Source organism: Monodelphis domestica, chromosome 2 (genome assembly GCF_027887165.1).
Source record: "Monodelphis domestica isolate mMonDom1 chromosome 2, mMonDom1.pri, whole genome shotgun sequence".
Taxonomy (NCBI): domain Eukaryota; kingdom Metazoa; phylum Chordata; class Mammalia; order Didelphimorphia; family Didelphidae; genus Monodelphis; species Monodelphis domestica.
The window spans coordinates 386,143,411-386,162,490 of record NC_077228.1 but is presented as its reverse complement, the minus strand read 5'-3'; the positions used below and the strand labels follow the sequence as shown (position 1 = coordinate 386,162,490).

The 19,080-nt window shown below is 35.9% G+C and overlaps 1 protein-coding gene across 2 annotated transcripts in view; it reads right to left on the bottom strand.

The window, feature by feature from the left end:
• The window catches only part of SLC35F1 (solute carrier family 35 member F1), a 595,685-nt gene that overhangs the window by 358,228 nt on the left and 218,377 nt on the right, over positions 1 to 19,080 (bottom strand). The gene's annotated exons all lie outside the window — the stretch shown is intronic.

The window sequence follows — 19,080 nt, the reverse complement described above, 5'->3', positions numbered from 1 at the left end:
CCATCTAACGTTCTAGGGGAGATCAGGATAATCACCTATTAGGGAAGGAACCAGAAACCAGAGATTGAAGGGGAATTTTTTCCTTCTTTACCTTTCATCTCTGGACCTTGGTCAAAAACCGCTCCACTTCCCCTGTATAGTCTTACCTAAGAGAGGAAGTAGTGCTTTCTTTTATCTGTCCCCCACCTCTCTCTTAGATATTTCTTAACTTTGGTTCCTGACCCCTCTAGTACATATCTTATTTGTACTTAGCTGCTTCCTTCCCCAATTTAAGACTAGGAGCTCCCTGAGAGCAAGAACTGGTTTTTGTGGAGTGTGTCTCCAGCCATTATCATCGTATCTGGCATATATTATGCACTTAACACTTGTTGACTGACAGTAAGTCTCAACTCTAATAGATATTGGGCAAGTCTTCAACCTCACAATGTCCCAGACACTTCTCTTGTACACTAAGTCAAAGAGACAGGTCCAATCTGCACGAGAGAAAGAATTTCATTAGTAAATCCCCACAGCAATGACAACACCGACCCAGTGTTATTTCAATCAACTTTTTGGAACTTTGAAACACCTGTCCACCATGCACAATGGTATTCCTAACAGAAAAAGGCATTTTTACCAGTTACTAATTAATATGGTAGAAAATATTCATTCTCCTCATTCCTAGTGGTTCTTGGGGGATAGAAGGGAGGGTACACTTCTGAGATGGGTACTCAGCTATATAGAACAAAAAGCCCTCTTTCTTCCTACTCAGAACTTGGCAGTCCTCTGCCTGCTTCCTGCAAGGCATGGGGATTCTTTTCATTGATTGTTGAGGTAGAATGAAATGCCACCACTAAAAGAGCAATTTGAACAACCAAATCCCTTTTTCCCTTGGACCTTGAGTTGCAAGGATCTAACTCTCTGAGCTCTGAAGAGGGCAGGGAATGGCCTTCTTTACACCTACCAGGTGGCAAGTTATGAGCTCATGGCATTCTAGGTCAGCCTGTGCAATGGGATGAGGCTTCCTCCAATTTTGTGTCTTCTTCCCTTTGGTAAACAGCTTTGTGAGATCTCTACAGGCAGCTGGTAACTTCCCTTTTCCTGGGCATCTGAGCAGCAGAATCAGCTGCTAGATTAATCACAGAAGCAGAGGCAGACCAGTCAAGAATGAAGAATTCCCTCTGCTGGGGAGAATACAGAAAGAAAGAGCCCCCTTTGACCTTGATCAGACTATACTCAGTAGAGGTGAAAAGTAAAGGAGCTAATGAACAGTTTTGTTGCAAATCTCCCAATGGGACTTGAATTCTATTAGTCTCTCAATTGATTTTGATTGTTCTATGATTCTTTACAGCTTGGCATTTCTCTTCCTTTGAGGAAATGAGAGGGGGAAATAAACTGCTCCAGACTTGACTCATTTTTATATTTTAGGTACTTTAAAAAACATTCTTTTCCCCTCCACACTCTCTCATCTTTAAGAGTAAGTTAGACATGAAGGAAACAAAATAGAATTGTTCCTCAGGATCTGAGGTAGGGTTAGAATTGGAACCTTGGAATCTAGTCCCTCTATTGAGGAGATAGGTGACCATAGAGCAATGAATCCAGAAGAGGACTGGGCAAAGAGATAGATAAAGGGAAGTGAATGACAAACATTTCCAGCTCCTGTTTCAGCCCAGCTGTGCCTGGCTAGCAATTGTGTTAGATGATTTTTAAGTACCTATTGTGAATCATATTATGTGCCAAGCACTTTACAAATGCTCTCATTTGATCTTTACAACAACCTTGAGAGACAGGCACTATCACTAATTTCATTTTATAGCTGAAGAAACTGATACAAAAAAAAGATTAATTGTTTTGCCAGAGTCACATAGCTAGTAAGTGTTTGGGGTTAGATTTGAATTTAGGTCTTCTTGACTTCAGATCCAAAGTGCTATCTCATCTAAGCTAAGCTCCCTCTAAAAGAGAAGGTGCTCCCATCTATGAAACACTTCTATGGAGTCATAGGCATTTATATTTAGTAAGAAAATAATTTACAGATTCCATAGTCCAATGGTTCCCAAACTTTTTGGTCTCAAGACACCTTCATACCCTCAAAACTTATTGAGAACCAAACTTGTTGAAAGTGAGTTAGTGACTTGTTGAAAGAAAACTCAGGTCCTGGGATTTGAGAGACTTAGATCTACTTAGGACCCTGTTATTTCTTAATTCACTCAGGGCAAGCCCTTTTAGCTTTTTGGGCATCTGTTTTATTACCTGTCAATAAATATGAGGGCAGTGGACTAGGTCATCCATGGCAAAAGTGGCAAACACAGGCTGGGCCAATGCAGCTGGGCAAATGTAATTTCAAAATAAAGATTAAAATGTAATTGGGAAATATTACTAAAATGAAAATACAATGGGACATAGATACTGTTAAAATATGTGGATTTTTAAAGCCAATAAGATGCCCACAGGGATCCTTTTGTGTGCCTTGGTAGCCCTGTGTCTATTTGAGTTTAAGACCACTGGTCTACAGGGTGCATCTGTGATCCTATCCCAGAGCTGGTTGATTTGTTTATTAAAAGAGATATTGTTTGCTTTCTTCTCTTTGAGTTGCTCTGGAATTAGCACTAATTGGACCATTGACAATTTTAACTCTATATGGTATGTGGTATTGTCCTCCAGTGGTACTGTTTCCTCATTTAGATTATGCATTTTCTAAATGTTCTACCTTTGTCTTCTCTCCCCAATCCTCGACTGCCTACAGTGCCTAGCACAATTTCAGAAATATAGTAGATGCTCAAAAAGTTCTACTTTTTTGGTTGCCAAATTACCTTATATTAGAGCCTATAAACATTTACCAGTGTGAATCCTGACCCATTTATGCATGCACAAGGTTTAAAACTATTTTCATAATCATATCTTAATTTCTTTTATAGTAAGTATAAATATCAATTGTATCAACATAAATTCTTTGGGGTTCATCAATAAATTTCAAGAGCTTTAAAGGGGTCATAAAAGTTGAGAAACCACTGGTGTATGCTACATGTAAGACATTTTTCTAGTAAATCTAAATCTTGTAACCACAGGAAAGTATTCATATGGTTGTCGGAGTGCCTTTCATAAATTAAAATTTTAGTTGCCTTTCATTAAAAAGAAAAGAACCTATAGAATTCATGTTTTGGGAAGCAATTATAGACTATTAGATGCAGGTAAAAACTATGGATGTTATTTAATCCAGTTCCTTCATTTTACAGATTAGAGAAATGAGACCATCAAAGAAGATAAGTGATTTACTTACAGTTATAATAGATTATAACCTAAACTTGAGTTTTAAATTTGAATCCCAGCCTCTTTTCACCAAGCCATTATATTATACTTTTATTTGACTGGGTCATTCATAAGATTATATTATTACCAATGTGTTCAGAAGAAGGGTTAATGAAAGTATAAAATTATTAAGGAAAACCAAGTAACTTAAAAATCATTTTGGACAATTAAAGAGCTTTTATTAAAACATCATCACCATTTCAAATGCTGAGTATGAAGCAATTTAATAATTTTAATAATAAATAGTTTTTGAATGATTGAGTGAATTCAGAATACTTGATTACATAGAATACTTGATATCCTTTAGCCAAAACTCAGCATTGCCTTTATGCCTCTCGTATTTGGCTGAGGAGGACATTCTAGAAATATCCACCTTGCATTCACTATAGAGGTAAAAAAGATATAGGGTGATAATAAATGTTAATTTATTCCTTAGTTTGCTCTTTCTGCCTATCCCCAGAGTTATCTTCCAATCCTCCTTTTTCCTTACTCCCCATATCCAATCAATTTCCAAGTCTCAATTCTATCTGCATAACATGTCTTGTTTCCTTTGAGCTCTCATTCCCCTCTTGCATGGACTACCACACTGGATTCCTAAATGGTCCCACTACTACCTAGTTTCTTCCCCCTTTCCAATTCAACCTCTATACAGGTCTGACTATATCGCTCCCTAGTGATAGTTTCCAAATGCCTCCAGTATCAAATATGTACTCCTCTATCTGGCAGATAAAGACCTTTGTAACCAGGTTTCAACCTATGGTTGCATATTCTTTTGCTCACACATTCTTCCATTCAAACTAGACTACTTATTGATCCCCATACACAGCATTCCACCTCCCATCGCCCCATGCCTAGACTGCTCTCCTTCTTCACTAAAACTCTCGAGATCCTTGTTCCCTCCTTCAATTCTCAGCCTCAAGTCACCTTTTACATGAAACATTTCCTGATTCTCAACTCTTTCAAATCCATATATTTACACTCCCATACAAAATTTCTTTATACTTTGTACTTAATTGTCTATGTATCCCACTGCCTCTCCTCTTCCCCTACCCCCTGCTCCCCATCCCAGTGGACTCAAGTTCCTTAAATCCAGGGACTGTTTTCATTTTTGTCTTTGTATCCCTAAGAACCTAGCACAATGCCTGAGCATGTTATTATAGTTCAGTCATTTCAGTCATGTCCAAATCTTGGACCACATTCAGAGTTTTCTTGGCAAAGGTCCTGGAATAATTTGGCATCTTCTACTCCAGGCTGATTTTACAGATGAAGAAACAGAGGCAAACAGGGTTAAGTGACTTATTTACAGCTAGTAAGTGTATAAGGTCAGATTTGAACTAATGAAGATAACTCGTCCTGATTTCAGTCCTGGCACTGTGTCTTTTAACTGTCCATACCTAGCACATAGTAGGTGTTTAATAAATACTTGAATTTTATTCTGTAGTATAGTAGTATGGATACATTTCCAGTGGTACATTCTAAAGCAGCAAGTAAATATTCATCTTCTATCTTTAGGTTGAGGAGTCAGAGGTGGTAAGTCCTTTCATTGTCATTTGGTGACATCACAGCCTCAAAAGTTCCAACCTCTGATCTTTGTTGCATAATTGTTAGAAAAATACTATTGCTGCCATGAATATATACAGATATTTCTAGATGACACCAATAAGATTCTAGAATTTGCCCAACATATCTTCCTTATTTGATTTTAATTTCTTTCATTATGTGTTCTACAAATAGTATATGTTCATTTAATTCATACTTGGTATTGCAAATGGCAAGAGAGAGCATAGTACAGGGCAAAAAGAATTGGCTTTGGTATCATAGGAAGTGACTTCAAATTTTGCTCTTTCCACTTGCTACCTGTGGGACTTTAAGCAGGTCACGACTTTGATGAGCCTTAATTTCCTCATCTCAAAATGAACTAGATAGCTTTTTGAGGTTCCTCTTAACCTATAGATCTATGATCCTATTATGATAAATGGAGTCCTATGAATCTATGGAATAAAGAGGTTTGGGAGAGAGGCAAGGGGAAATTCAAAAGTAGAAGATACTAGGGAATAGAGTCAAGATCGTGGAGAAGGCATAGGGACCCATTTGTTCTCTACCAAATTGTCCTCCAAAAATCTATGATCTAGCACCTTGGGATGAATTCTGGAGCAGCCCCCCAAAAGACGAGGTAGTCATTTTTTAGCCCAAAACAAATTTAGAAGACTGGTAAAAAGGTAGATATAGTACGCTGTGGAGGTGGGAGTGCAAAGCAATGCTCCAGGGCAGGTCTTAACTGCAACCAGTCTGGAGCAGCTAAGCTTCCAGAGCACCCAGTCAGAGAGAGTAAGGAGGTTGGACAACTGCTCAGAAAGATATTATGAGGTTCCTTTCCTAGTTTTGAGTTCAAGACTTGTTGAACTACCCATATGAAGATCCAGGGAGCAATCCTGGGGCATATTTTCAGGAGGAGAAAGAGCACATTAGCACTTGTAACCATAGAAGAGCAGGGACCCTATTCATTGTTACAAGGTGGAAAAGAGTACCTGTGGTTACCCCCAGTTCAGAGAACAATCCTGGAGAGAATTAAACACACCTCTCCTTACAAAGAACTTAAAGCAGGTAGATTCTCAGAGCCAGCTCTGAAGTAGTTACACAAAGAAGCTCAATCTTGGCAGAGTGTTTCCATCACCTCTGTTACAGAGCCCGACTTTAATGGTTTTTTTAAAAAAAGGAAAAGGTTGGAAAATGAACAAATAACAAAAAAGAGACTCAGCATAGAATTATTTTGGTGACAGGGAAGACTAAAACACAAACTCAGAAGAAGACAGCAAAGTCAATAATGCTCTATCCAAAACCTCCAATAAAAAAAATATGAATTGGATTCAGACTCCAAAATAATTAATGGAGAAGCTCAAAAAGAATTTTACTTTTAATAAATTTTGTAAAGATATTTTATTTTATCAATTACATGTAATAGCAATTTTCCACATAAGTTGTCTGAAGTTATATGATCCAAATTGTCTCTTTTCTTTCCTTCACTTTCTCCTTCCCAGAACTAGTAAGTAATTTATGGTATATATGTGATGTGATACTATGGTGCTCTAAGAAATGGCAAGCAGGGGGGCAACTTGGTGACTCAGTGGATTGAGAGCTAGGCCCAGAGACTGAAAGAAGAAGAGAAGAAAGAAAGGAAGAGGAAGGAAGGAAGGAAGGAAGGAAGGAAGGAAGGAAGGAAGGAAGAAGGAGGAAGGAAGGAAGAAGGAAGGAATGAAGGAAGGAAGTGAAGGAAGGAAGGAAGGAAGGAAGGAAGGAAGGAAGGAAGGAAGGAAGGAAGAAATGACGAACAGGAGGAGCTCAGGAAAGCCTGGAAAGACTTACATGAAATGAAGCAGTGTGAAATAAGCAGAACCAAGAGAACATTGTAAATAGTAATATGAATACTGTATAATGAACAACTGTGAATAGCTTAGTCACAGCAATACAATAAGACTAGTGATAAAAATGTCATCTGTTTCCAGAGAAAAAATCCAGACAAAAGAATGATTTTTTCTTTCATTCTTAATTTTTGTATTTGCATTTTCTTCTACAAAAGGATCAATGTGGGAAAAATGTTTTACACCATTGCACATGTAAAATCCATATAAGATTGTTTCTCATCTTAATGTGGGGGATAGGCTGGGGAAGGAGGCAAGGAGGTGGGGAGAGAAATTGAGACTCTTTGAAAAATGTTGAAAATGATTTTAACATGTACCTGGAGAAAAATAAAAATTAAATTTATTATTAAAAAAATAAAATGAAAATTTAAAAATTGGAAGATACTGATGGAGAAGGTTGAAGCTAGACAAAGAAATGGCACACATATTTGGTTCAAATTTATATTCATTTCAGTTTTAGAGAGGACTTACTCTTACTCTGTTTCTAACCTTAAGTTAAACATCACAATGTAAATTCGAGGAATGGGGAAAAAATATTCAGCATTTTCCATTTCATTGAACCATGCCATTAATAGGTTAAACTGGATATGTAAGCTTAACAAAGAGGGTAGTACCTCAGATTTTACACTGTATTTCCCATTTATCTCTTGAGCAAAATTTTAATAAATATCGAGAAAGAAACACAATGCAATTTCAAGTCAACTTCAGACTTCTGTAATGTGCAGCTGTCCAGTACAATGAATAAGCAGGACCCTCTTGGTAATAATTTCACTTGGAGAAGTGTCCTTAGAACTACAGGCTCCAAATGGCTATCAGGATGTTTGGAAATACCACAATCATATATCAAAGAGATTGCATTTCCACTTGAGGGGTTTGTGCAGCTCTAAGACAAACATAGAAATAAATAAACAAATGCTGCTGTAAATGTTCTATTAGTCAGGACCTTGCTGTTATTTGCACATCTAATTACACTATTCTGTCATTTTAATATTTTCATTAGTCTTTCTAATAGAGTTTAGGTTTTGTAGTTAGAGAGAGAGCTCCTAGGGGAGAAACCTGAAGATGTGACCATAATCCTTGATGAATTGTTTAATAAAGCTAAAAAGATGACTATATGAAATTAATAACTGGGTTTCTCTGACAAAGAACATACTTTTTTTAATAATGGAGATTTAAGCACTTTGTCTATCCTGATTAATTTTCATTGCAGAGCCTTTGAGGGGACAAAAGAATCCTATAAATTACTATTATTAGACAGGATAAATGTGGGAAATTAGAATGTTTCATTTTTATATGAATCAATTAGCCAATCAACAAGCATTTATTAACTGATGAAAAGACAAAAGTAAAACAGTCTCTGACCTCCAGGAAACTGTACTCTAACAAAAGCGCAAAGATATATATATATATATATATATGATAAGTAGGTTTAGAATATATACAAAATAAATAAAAGATGCTTTGGGAAGAAGAGCACTAGCAGATGGGATAACATTAGAAGAAATAGACATGGAGAAATACAAAGAAGTTTGGAAAGAGTTTTGTGAAATAATGCGATATGAAAAAAAAGAATGGTGTGTATACTGATTATGGCAAAGTAAATGAAAAAGTAAATGAGAATCATCAGAACTGTCCTTTTTATAATTTTATGGCTCAAAAGAAATATACTAAATCTCATTTAAACATGATGAAAAACAGGCCCAGAGAGATAAGGTGACTTACTTATTTGAGAATTAGACAATTAATAAGTGATTCCAATTCAGGATTTCTGTCTTAATATCCAACACACTTCCCACTAAACCATGATGGTCTTAACAAATACATGTGAACTTGACCTAAATCGAAAGATACATTTCTTCAGGGTTTAGACCATCTAGCATTTCCCTCAGTCCCCTACTGCTCAGTGATGTACCTTAAATACCATGGCTATTGTTGGAATGAAGGATAATTTGACTCTCATGCTAGAAGAAATGAACAATTGGCGCTTGATTAGATTAGACCCTTTCCCTTTGTGAGGGGATGGGGGATACAGGGACAGAAAAAAGTTTAAAATGATGGCTGATAGGCTAATAGTTCATAGATTAATAAAGTAGAGCTACAAAGGATCCCAGAGGTTATCTAATCTAACTATGGTTTTAGATGAGGAATTCTGAGACCCAGAGAGAATAAGTTCTCAGAGTCCACATGTATAAGTCTGGAACCCATCTCCGATTCCACCTGATATCTTCTGACTCCAAATAGAGTGTGTTTTCCACTATATTGGACTGATTCAAGATCTCAAGGAACACCTATCCTGGCTGAATGAAAAAGGGAAAGCTACCTGGGCAGAGCTGTCATTATGCCAACTGCACTTCTCTCACATCACCTTCACAGCAGAACCCCCAAAACGTCTATTATATTGTTCCTTAAGATCTTGAACCAGACTCCTATCCTTGGCAACCATGCAAAAAGCTTTCTGGATTTTTGCACTCAACTGTGTCTGAGAGACCTCACCTACTCAAATATCATTGCAGTTGTTTAAAGAAGAGATGAACAACCAATCTTTTTGAAGAATTTGTATTCTCTTTAACACTATGTCACTGAATATGCATAAAGCCACTGGAAAATAAACCTTGCCATATAAGAATTAAAAGTACCTGCCACTACTCTGAAATTTAACTTGTCTCTCTCTGAAATAAGACTGGAGATTTTTCTCTATCTCTAGCCCTCTCTTCCTCTCTTCCCCTACCCCCATTCACTTCCTCCCTTCTGACTGCATGTCTCAGGTAGACTTTCCCTAGCCTTTAATGCACAATGTACCATACACAAATCAAATTATCTTTAATTAGATCAACATTCTTGGACAAATGATCTCATTTTAAGATATTTCATACTGGGAGTCTCTGTTCTTCCCAGCTAGAAGGATCAGAGTTCAAGTTTAAGGACTGCAAAATTGGCCAACTATATTTTCCCATCTTTCAGAATTTGGTAAGTAGGTTAAGCAAAAATTCCTGACACAAAGGATAACTTCATAGCTGGATATTAGTGGGAGAGGCCAATGATAAGAATGGCTGGCAAAATTCTGTGTTATTTTTATATGTCTCATAAAATTGTCAGGGTTGAGAGGGAAGTCATAGCTTCAGAAAGAAAAACAGCTTATAGTAACCTAAGAAATTTTAGTAGTGAGGCGAATCGGGGACACCACAGGCTTCAGAGGAAGGAAATCCAATTGTAATGAAATATTTGACTCCTCTGGGTCTGATCTCACATGTCATATTCACAAGCTAACCCTTGCCAATTCTAATAGGAGGATTTTGTAAATGCCATGCTGCTGGATCCAGCCCTTAGCAACCAAGCTTCAAATCCAGCTTTCTGATTCTTCAAGAAAATATCTAACAAGATATTGAAATGAAAGAGAGAAGCTAAGTAAAACTCTAACTGTGGGAAAGGATCTGAGTAAAATAGAATAGTGAAGGACTTTGAAGCACAAAATAAGAAAGTCATTGAGACTGGGTTAATGAATCCATAAACAGCCATCTATTAAATGAATATTATTTGCCAGACTCTTTTCAAGGAGCGGGGGTGGGGTGGGGGGGCAGAGGAATACAAAAAATAAATGAAGCAAGCCCTCCTTTCAAGGAGCTTTTACTCTAAAGGAAGATTACATGCATGTGTTCTACTTGAATAATATGAATTCATAGTATACTCAGTTAACAGGGTTGTGAGTTTTTCAGGCTTCATTGAGCAGTGCAAGAGCAGGAGGTGAAAATAGTGACAATAGGTGACAATAGATAATGACAATAATACAGCATGGGGTTTGGCAAGAGATGAGAGGCAACCAGACAAATAACATTAACTTGGCTAACTGATCAAGACTAAGAAGGGAAGAAAGCAAAGATAGTAAGGGATAGTGGGATTGAAGGTCTTAATGAATATAAAAAGTATTTTTAAATTAGGAAGATAAAAGAGTGGTCAATTAGAGATTTTTTTTAAGGAGTTAGAATACATGTGGGTATTGGGAAGATCTAGGATGGGACCATTTTTGTGTGTGCTTGAGGTAGAGCAAAGGAGTGGGTCACAAGGAGTTTGAAGGTCACATAACATGAATAGTAGAGTCCCTAAGTATAGGGTCAGGAGTGGTGGAAGAGAGGAAGATGATGAGTCAGGTGCCAAAATCCTTGAAAAAGAAGGGAGAAGTAATTGTGGTTGGTACACAAAAGCCACCATGATATGTAGGTCGGAAAATTTTAATTGAATGAACTTCAAAGAAGGAAAGGATGCTGAGTGATAGTGGCAAAGGAAGAATCTGGAAGTACCAATGGAGGGGGAAAGATTATAACTAATATGTATAAGTGGACCCTCCAGGGCCACTATGATGGGGGATATGAGTGAAGATACAGCCAGTGCTGAAGAGAATGGCCAGGGAACACTGTTATCTGGGGGAAGCCAGAAATCAGTGAAGACAAGTAGAAGTGTGAGAAAAAAAATTCAGAGTGAAGGGAAATTTGTTGAGGATGAAATGGAAATTCCAGAGAGCACAGTGAAAGTAGTGAATAAAGTTATAATAGAAAGGTGTGAATTAAAAAGATGGGGATGAGAGAATAGTGGGAGTTGGGAATTACTGCTCCTAGATGGCTGGCGATTGAATAATACAGGAATATCAGGAATAACAAATGACATGAGTTTGATAACCATAGAGACACTAGTAGGTGGAAGATGAATATTAATGTTAACAGCTTCCAAGAGGTGGTGTTTCTAGGCAAGGACCAGAGAAGAAAGGCTTTAGTTACTCCTGACTGCTTTTCTGAGTTCATATTGAAATGAGAAATTAATATGAACTCAATAACTGAAATGTTTGAACAACAATAATGATAAAATCTGAATAAGGCTCAATTCAAGAGTAAAAGATACAGAAATGTACATGGAGAGAAATCAACAGAGGGAAAGATGAGTGATGGAAAGTTACTGACTTAAACACAAATAAAAAAGAAAGTGACCTTGGGATCATACCATCCAAATTCTAAATATAACATAATGAAATGCCTTTAAAATACTAGTGGTCAAAGGGCAGGCCAATTCAATTTAATGATCATTTAAGTATCTTCATGAGCCTTCTATTGTATTTACCTGTTTTTACTGTTACTCACCCCATGTATCCTCTCCATGAATTTTTAAAAGAAAATCAAGAAGAAAGTCTCCCAGAATAAGTCCCATGCTCATTCTCACCTCCAACCAATATCTAATGTTTTTCTTTACTTACAAAGAAACTGTATTTTCAAAAAAAAGTTTTTTTAATAAATAAAAAACCCAATTTTGTTCTTAACAGGTCAAGTAAAGAACTGCAGTATTTTCAAAAATTTAAGTACATCTTCCATTCTGAGGAGAAATGTCAAGATAAATTGGTGCTTAAGACTGACTGAATAAACTTTAAAGGAGGAAAGGATGCTGAGCGATAGTGGCAAAGGAAGACTCTAGAAGTACCAATATAGGGGGAAAGATCATTGCACTTCCCTTTCAGGACCTGTTCATTGGGAAATGTGAGTGAAGGTACAGCTAGTGCTGAAGAGAATGGCCAGAGATGCATTGCTATCTGGGGGAAGCTAGGAATAAGTGAAGACAAGTAGTTGGAAAAAGTGTGAAAGAAAAATAATGAGGTTGAAAGGAAGTTTAGTGAGGATGGAATGGGAATTCCAGAGAACACAGTGAAAACAGTGAATAAAGTTATAGAGAAAGATGAGCCTTTTATTCTATCTTGAAACTCAAACCTGAAACTTGAATAGAAAGAACATTCTAAGTCTAAATTTGAAAATTACTTTCTTCTTTCAAAAATATTCAAATCTTAACCAAAAAACAGATGTATACTTCTGATGAGATAATCTTATTGTTATTCTCAGGAACTATATGTATACACCCCAAAAATAGAATTTGAGAGTTGGAAGGGACTTCACCAGCTAGTCTAACCTGTACACAAAAAGAACACCTCCAGCCCCATAACATGCAATAAGAGGACATCCAATCTCTGATTGATATTCCTCAACGAGAGGTAAACTACTTGTCACTTCTCCACGCAGTCCATTCTACTGCTAAACCACTTTCATTGTAAAGGAGATTTTCCTGATATTACCTAAACTGGAACTTTGCAACTTCAGCTCCTTGTGGAATTTCCACCCCCTCGGGCAAAATAAAGTATGTCAGATCCCTCTTCAAATGACACATCTTCAAATACATAAATATAGCGATGATGTCTTCTGCCCCTGAGTCTTCTCCAGGCTAAATATACCCAGTTTCTTAAACCAAACCTCATATGACATGGTAGACTAAAGGTGCTTTACCATTCTTGTGGCTTTCTTCTGTATGCTCTCTGATGTATCAATATAATTAAACTGTGGCACCCAGAATTGAATTTAATGCTACAGATGTGATCTGAAATAGTAGCAATATTCTGAGAACCAAAGCCTCTCTTAAAGAACTCATTACTTTCCCCCCTAACCCAATACTGACTCACCAAACTAAAAGTCACTGATAAGGATTTTTTTTTCAGAAAAACAACTAATTATTTTCTATGCCTACCTCATTTTCTACTTGAGGGGTTGATTTTTTGAATCCTAGTCCAAGACTTTACATTTTTCTGTACTAAATATTATCTTTTTGAATTAAACCCACTACCTTTTATATGTCAAGATCTTTTTGCATATGGAATCTGTCATCCAGTGTATTAGTTATGCTTCCAAATGTTATGTTATCTCAAAATTTGATGAGCATGCAACTTATGCCTATAAGTCATTGATTTTAGCTCAGTGGACAGAAATCCAGGCCTGGAGACAGGAGGTCCTGTGTTCAAATTTGACCTCAGATACTTCCTAGCTGTGTGAATAAGGCCAAGTCACTTAACCCCAGTTCCCTAGTATTTTGCATTCAAACCAATACTTAATATTGGTTCTAAAACAGAAAATGATAGTTTTTTTTTTTAAAAAAACTCATTGATTTTTAAAAAATATACAGAACAAGTTGAAGCATAGACTGCTAGAGTATTCCCCTAGAGACCTTTTGCCAAGGTGACATTCATCCAATTATGAACTATTTTTTTAAAATCTTGCAATTCAACTAATTCCAAAATCAGTTAATTATATTAGGGTATTAGAGCCTTGCATATTGGACTACTCCATTTTTTCTTCAAAAAATAGTATGAGATATTTTACCCAATACTTTGCCAGAAACAGTAAATTACTTTAACAATATTCTCCCAATTGACTTGTTTAGTAACTTTGTAAAAAGGAAATCATATTAGTCTTAGATTGCTGCAATGACCTGTTTTTTTTAAGTCCTTACCTTCCATCTTGGAGTCAATACTGTGTATTGTTTCCAAGGAAGAAGAGTGGTAAGGGCTAGGTAATGGGGGTTAAGTGACTTGCCCAGGGTCACACAGCTAGGACGTGTATAAGGACAGATTTGAACCTAGAACCTCCCATCTCTAGATCTGGCTCTCAATCCACTGAGCTTCCCAGCTGCTCCCTAATGACCTGCTCTTAATGAATACATGTTGACTTTTTGTAATCACCATTTCATTTTCTAAATATTCACTAATAATTTCTTTAACCATTCATTGTAAAATTTTCTCAGAAATTGAAGTCAAACTCAATGACTTTTTTTTCCTGGTTGAAAATCTGACCAATTATAGCCTTTTCCAGTCTTGAGTTACTTCTCTTCCATTTTCCAGGTTTTTGAAATAACTATCTATGAGTGGCTTAAAATCACATTGTTACTTCTTTTAGTATCCTAAGAAATACTTCATTCTGGTCAGAAAATTTGAATTCAACAAGGATAACAATATTACTCTATAAAGAAATCTGCATGACTCATCATTTGCTTTATGCTTCTTTATTTACATTGTTGATTGAGTTCTTATAGATGTAGCCCTTTACAGACCTTTTGATTCCATTGTTGGGTTTTGGGAACTTGGTAGGTTCAGGCTTGATCTAGACATAAACCATCTTCAGCTTCATTTGACAGAACTTGATGTTGACATTTATCATTATTTTCTAAAATCCAAAATATGCCTGTAAACTTGTAAGTCATTGATCATGTGCTCTGAGAACATCTATCAGTCCTCTTCCTTTTTGATCAAGAACTATGACTTTTTCTGTAGTTATCTAAGGGTGATGGGCCTTGTATTTGGATCATATTGTTTGGATTTTTGTGTGGATACCACATACATCACTTTCTAAACATTCTACCAGGCAAAAAGCATATGTTAAGAGGAGTATTGCTTTGATATTAATTGCTCTAAAAATTTTCATTGTCTTAAGTTTTTATTTCAACTTATTAGACATATTCTCAACAAAAATAATTTAAACTATCTCCTTAATAGTGTTATTTTCTATGTGTCTTATCTGGAGATCAAGGCATTTGTAAAGTGCCATCTTTATCCATTGGTTTAATTTGGCCTGTTGATTTAAGCATAGAGCCTTTAGGCTCTAATCTTCTTGGACACGCATTATGAATTGTACATTTCTGTCATCCAAATGACATTTTGATATCCCTGGGAAAAGTATCCACAGGATGAAGTAACTGTTTAATGTGCTTTTCAGTGGAGCCATATAACTTGATGTCATCTATAATATATCAAGTGCTTAATTCGATATATTGGTACAACTTCCTCTTTGACTTGAAAGCCATACTCAATTCTCTTCAGGAATGAAGATAAAGGATTTAATACTTGGCAGAATCATGGCAAACTTAACTGAATTCCTGGCAGATTTCACCTTTTGTATTAATTGTTCTGGGCATTATTGCATTAGTGACATGTTTTAAATAGGGAATTTATTATTATTGTTGTTGTTACTTCCTTCAAACTTCTTTGTAAAGATCTCTAGTTCGAACATACACCCTATACCTTGGAATTCTTTGGAAATGAATGCAGTCTTTAAAAAAATGTCCCTTGGAGAAATACAAAAGCAAAAATCAACCTCCCTGTGTGTTTCTTCTTTTTTTAAATGACCTCATTATAATCTTCACATTGTTTAATGATGGCTTTTGGTGATGCAATGAGATTTTTTTTAGAACCATTGCTAGTCTCATCTACCTCCAACAGAGAGGAGGGAGTTATAGAAGAGTTAAAACAGTGGTAAAGTACCCAAACTCTTCAGCAGCCCTCCACTGTTAAGTAAACATGCTGAATGGAGTTATTTGAAGTCCTTACATACAGCAAAAATTGTTGATTTTCTAACATCCCAGCTGCATGTGGGCTTAAAATAGTGAAGAAATACAGTCAACCAGATATTCAAAGCACTAAGTTAGATTCATGGATTTTAAGAGATCTTAGAAATCATCAAGTTCATTTAAAAATAAAACTTGGATCCAGAGAAGTAAGGTGATAGGTGACTTGCCCAAAGTCTCATAGATTAAGAAGATGCTAACACTAGGATTCAAACACAGATCCTTTGACTCCAAATTGATTACTTATTCTTTCTTCCTCATTCTCTCCTTCCCTTTCCTTCCTCCCTCTCTCCCTTTTTTCTCTTTTTCCTACCCTCATTTTATAGATTAAGAAAATGAGGTTGAAGCTAGCTGAGTTTAAGTGACTTACCTAGGGTCTCAAAGATGTTAAGTTTCTAAGTCAGAATATGAATCAAAGTCCTGACTTCAAGCCAAAAGTTCTATCCCATATGTGGTATAGTACCAGATTCAACGAGCTAAAATTTTCTCTGAAGATGTGTGACACACAATATAAAAGTGATACAATAACTAACAAGTCAAGGCAAGAAAGGATGTGAGTTAAAAAGAATTCTACATCTCATACATGATATAGAAATTTAGAATTGGTATAGATCATTCCTAATTAGGATGCTAAGAGAATGTTTCCCAATGGACATGCCACATAAATTAAACACTAGTTTAAGATAAGGATAGCTGCAGGGTAGAAAGCATTCTATATGGTGTTAAAGGAAGGAGAGGGAATTTATAGAAAGTTTTTTTAGGACAATTCAACAAACATTTATTAAATATTTACTATTTGACCTGTCTTTGCACTGGATGTACTCCATGCCTGAGCACTCTGCCTCCCAAACTCCAACTTTTTGAATCTCTGGCTTCGTTTCAGATTCAGCTCAATGTTTTGTTTTGTTTTGTTTTGTTTTGTTTTGTTTTGTTTTTGAGGTGAGAACTGAACCTATCAGAAGGGTAAGGTTTCTAGAGGATAGAGATCATAAAGAGAAGAGATCAAACATTGGAAATTGAGGAATGTCCATGTTTTAGGGTAGGAAGAAAATGTGAAAGATCAGATATTATACAATTGGATATAAAATTAACCAAAAAGTCATCTAGTCAATCATTCCATTCACCTACACAGATGTTTAAATGCCTGGCACTGTGCTAGGTGCTAAGGATGCAAAACCAAAAATGAAGCAGTTTTTGTTCCCAATGACCTCATATTATTCCAATTATTCCAATCGCTTTTATACATGAGAAATAAGGAGGTGTGGTAACTAGCCATGGTCATGCAGATGGTAAATGACAGAGTCAAGATCTAAACCCAGGCCTTCTGATATATCTAGGGATTCTGGAATACTTGGGAGTGGAGGGAATGCAAAATAATGTAATGCATATAAGTTATTGGCACTTGTAGGGACCTTAGATTGTATCTACTGTGGTCCCATTTAAAAGATGAGAAAATTGAGGACACAAAAGTTTAAGAGCAGCATGAGAGTGGACAGAACACTTGGTTCATTGAAAATTCAGGTTCTGGTTCTAGCTCTTCCATTTGCTAGTTGTATGGTTTTAGACAAGCCCCTTTGTGGTGTTAGGTATCATTTATAAAGTGTAGATTTTGGACTAGAACCATTCCACTTGTAACAATCTGAATCTAGGAAACTTTTAAAAGGTCATATAGGAAGTAAGACTGAGGACTAAAACTTGAGGAATACAAAAGAGAAAATGTTTCAAGAAGGAAGGTTTCGAGAAGCAACATTTCCTTATATAAAATAGTTGCTTCATAAATGTAGAATTGGGAACAAAACAAGAAAAAAATATTGCTAATAATTCTGCAGACTGATAGGGAAGGAAAGAAGTCCATTTGGATGTTGTAAGTAAAAGGTCACTTGTGACCTTCAAGAATGTGGGTTCTTTGAATGGAATACTATGGATGGAAAATATTACAGATGGTTAATAGTAAGCAAATAATAGATATGAAAATGGAATAAAATCCAACAGATTTTTACCAGTGAAAGGAAGAAAAGAAATCAGAATGGAAAGATATGGAAAAGCCAAACATTCTTCCTATTCATTTATATCAAGAGACAGAGTAGTCTGGGGAAAAGACTCAAGATTTTAAATGAAATGGTTTAAGTTCAAATCACGACCCTCCCATTTACAACTTGTGGATATTATTTAATGATCGGGGAAGTAATTTGATATCTTTGGGTCTCAGTTTTTTTCTTTTTAAAATGACAGCTAGTGCTAAATGATCTTTAAGATTCTTTATAGTTTAAAATATATTATATTTTGTTGGAGTGAGTTTATAATGTAAGGTTGATTCCACCTCCTGAAATAAAAACCATGCTTTGATATACAGTTTCTATGTAGGGAAGAGAATTCCTATATTTTAGGACTAACTCTAGTGTTGAGCAAAAAGCATATCCTTGAAAAGATATTCTTTACTGCTATTATTCTTGGGTATTACAGAGGCTTTTAAATAGATACATCCAAAAGCATTTTGTCTTAGAGACTGATAACCATTAAAACATACATGAACTTAAAACATTTAATAATCATTTTAAGATATGAAAAACAGTCAGACTCCCCATCATTAAAAGAATTATACTTAATAAGTATTCTGCAAAGTATATATTAAGTTATTTTCAATGTCATCTCTAATTCAGAGTAAAGATTTCAGAGAAGGTATTTTACTTAATATCCTATAATTTTCAGAGAGAACATTTTTAAAATTAGGACCTACTAGAAGAACAATTTAATTGTGATTCTGTGAAATTCATAGGCTATGTCTCAAAGTTAAACCTTCAAGTTTTCCCATGGAGGTTTTAGTCTTTCTTTAAAAGTACAGAGGGAGAAGCACACAACTCAACTCTTGAGTTTTCAGGGAAAGGTGGCACCAAGGTCAATTGGGTATTTGTCTTTGGCTTTGGAGATAAATTTCCCTTTTAGGCAATGGGAAAGCATAACACTTGAGAAAAACCCTTGGAAGCTCTGTCTAGCAAGCTGGCAGCATGGAAATGTGCCCAGTTTGCTTGATGAAGATTGTGTGACCTTGATGGCATTTCTTACAGTAGTTTCACTATGTTTTCTATACTGAGATCAGGTGTTAGGGCCAATAGTTTCAAGAGGTTCCTCTAAATCACTTTTAAAAACAGAATAAAATTGTGACTCTCTATGCAGAAATAAA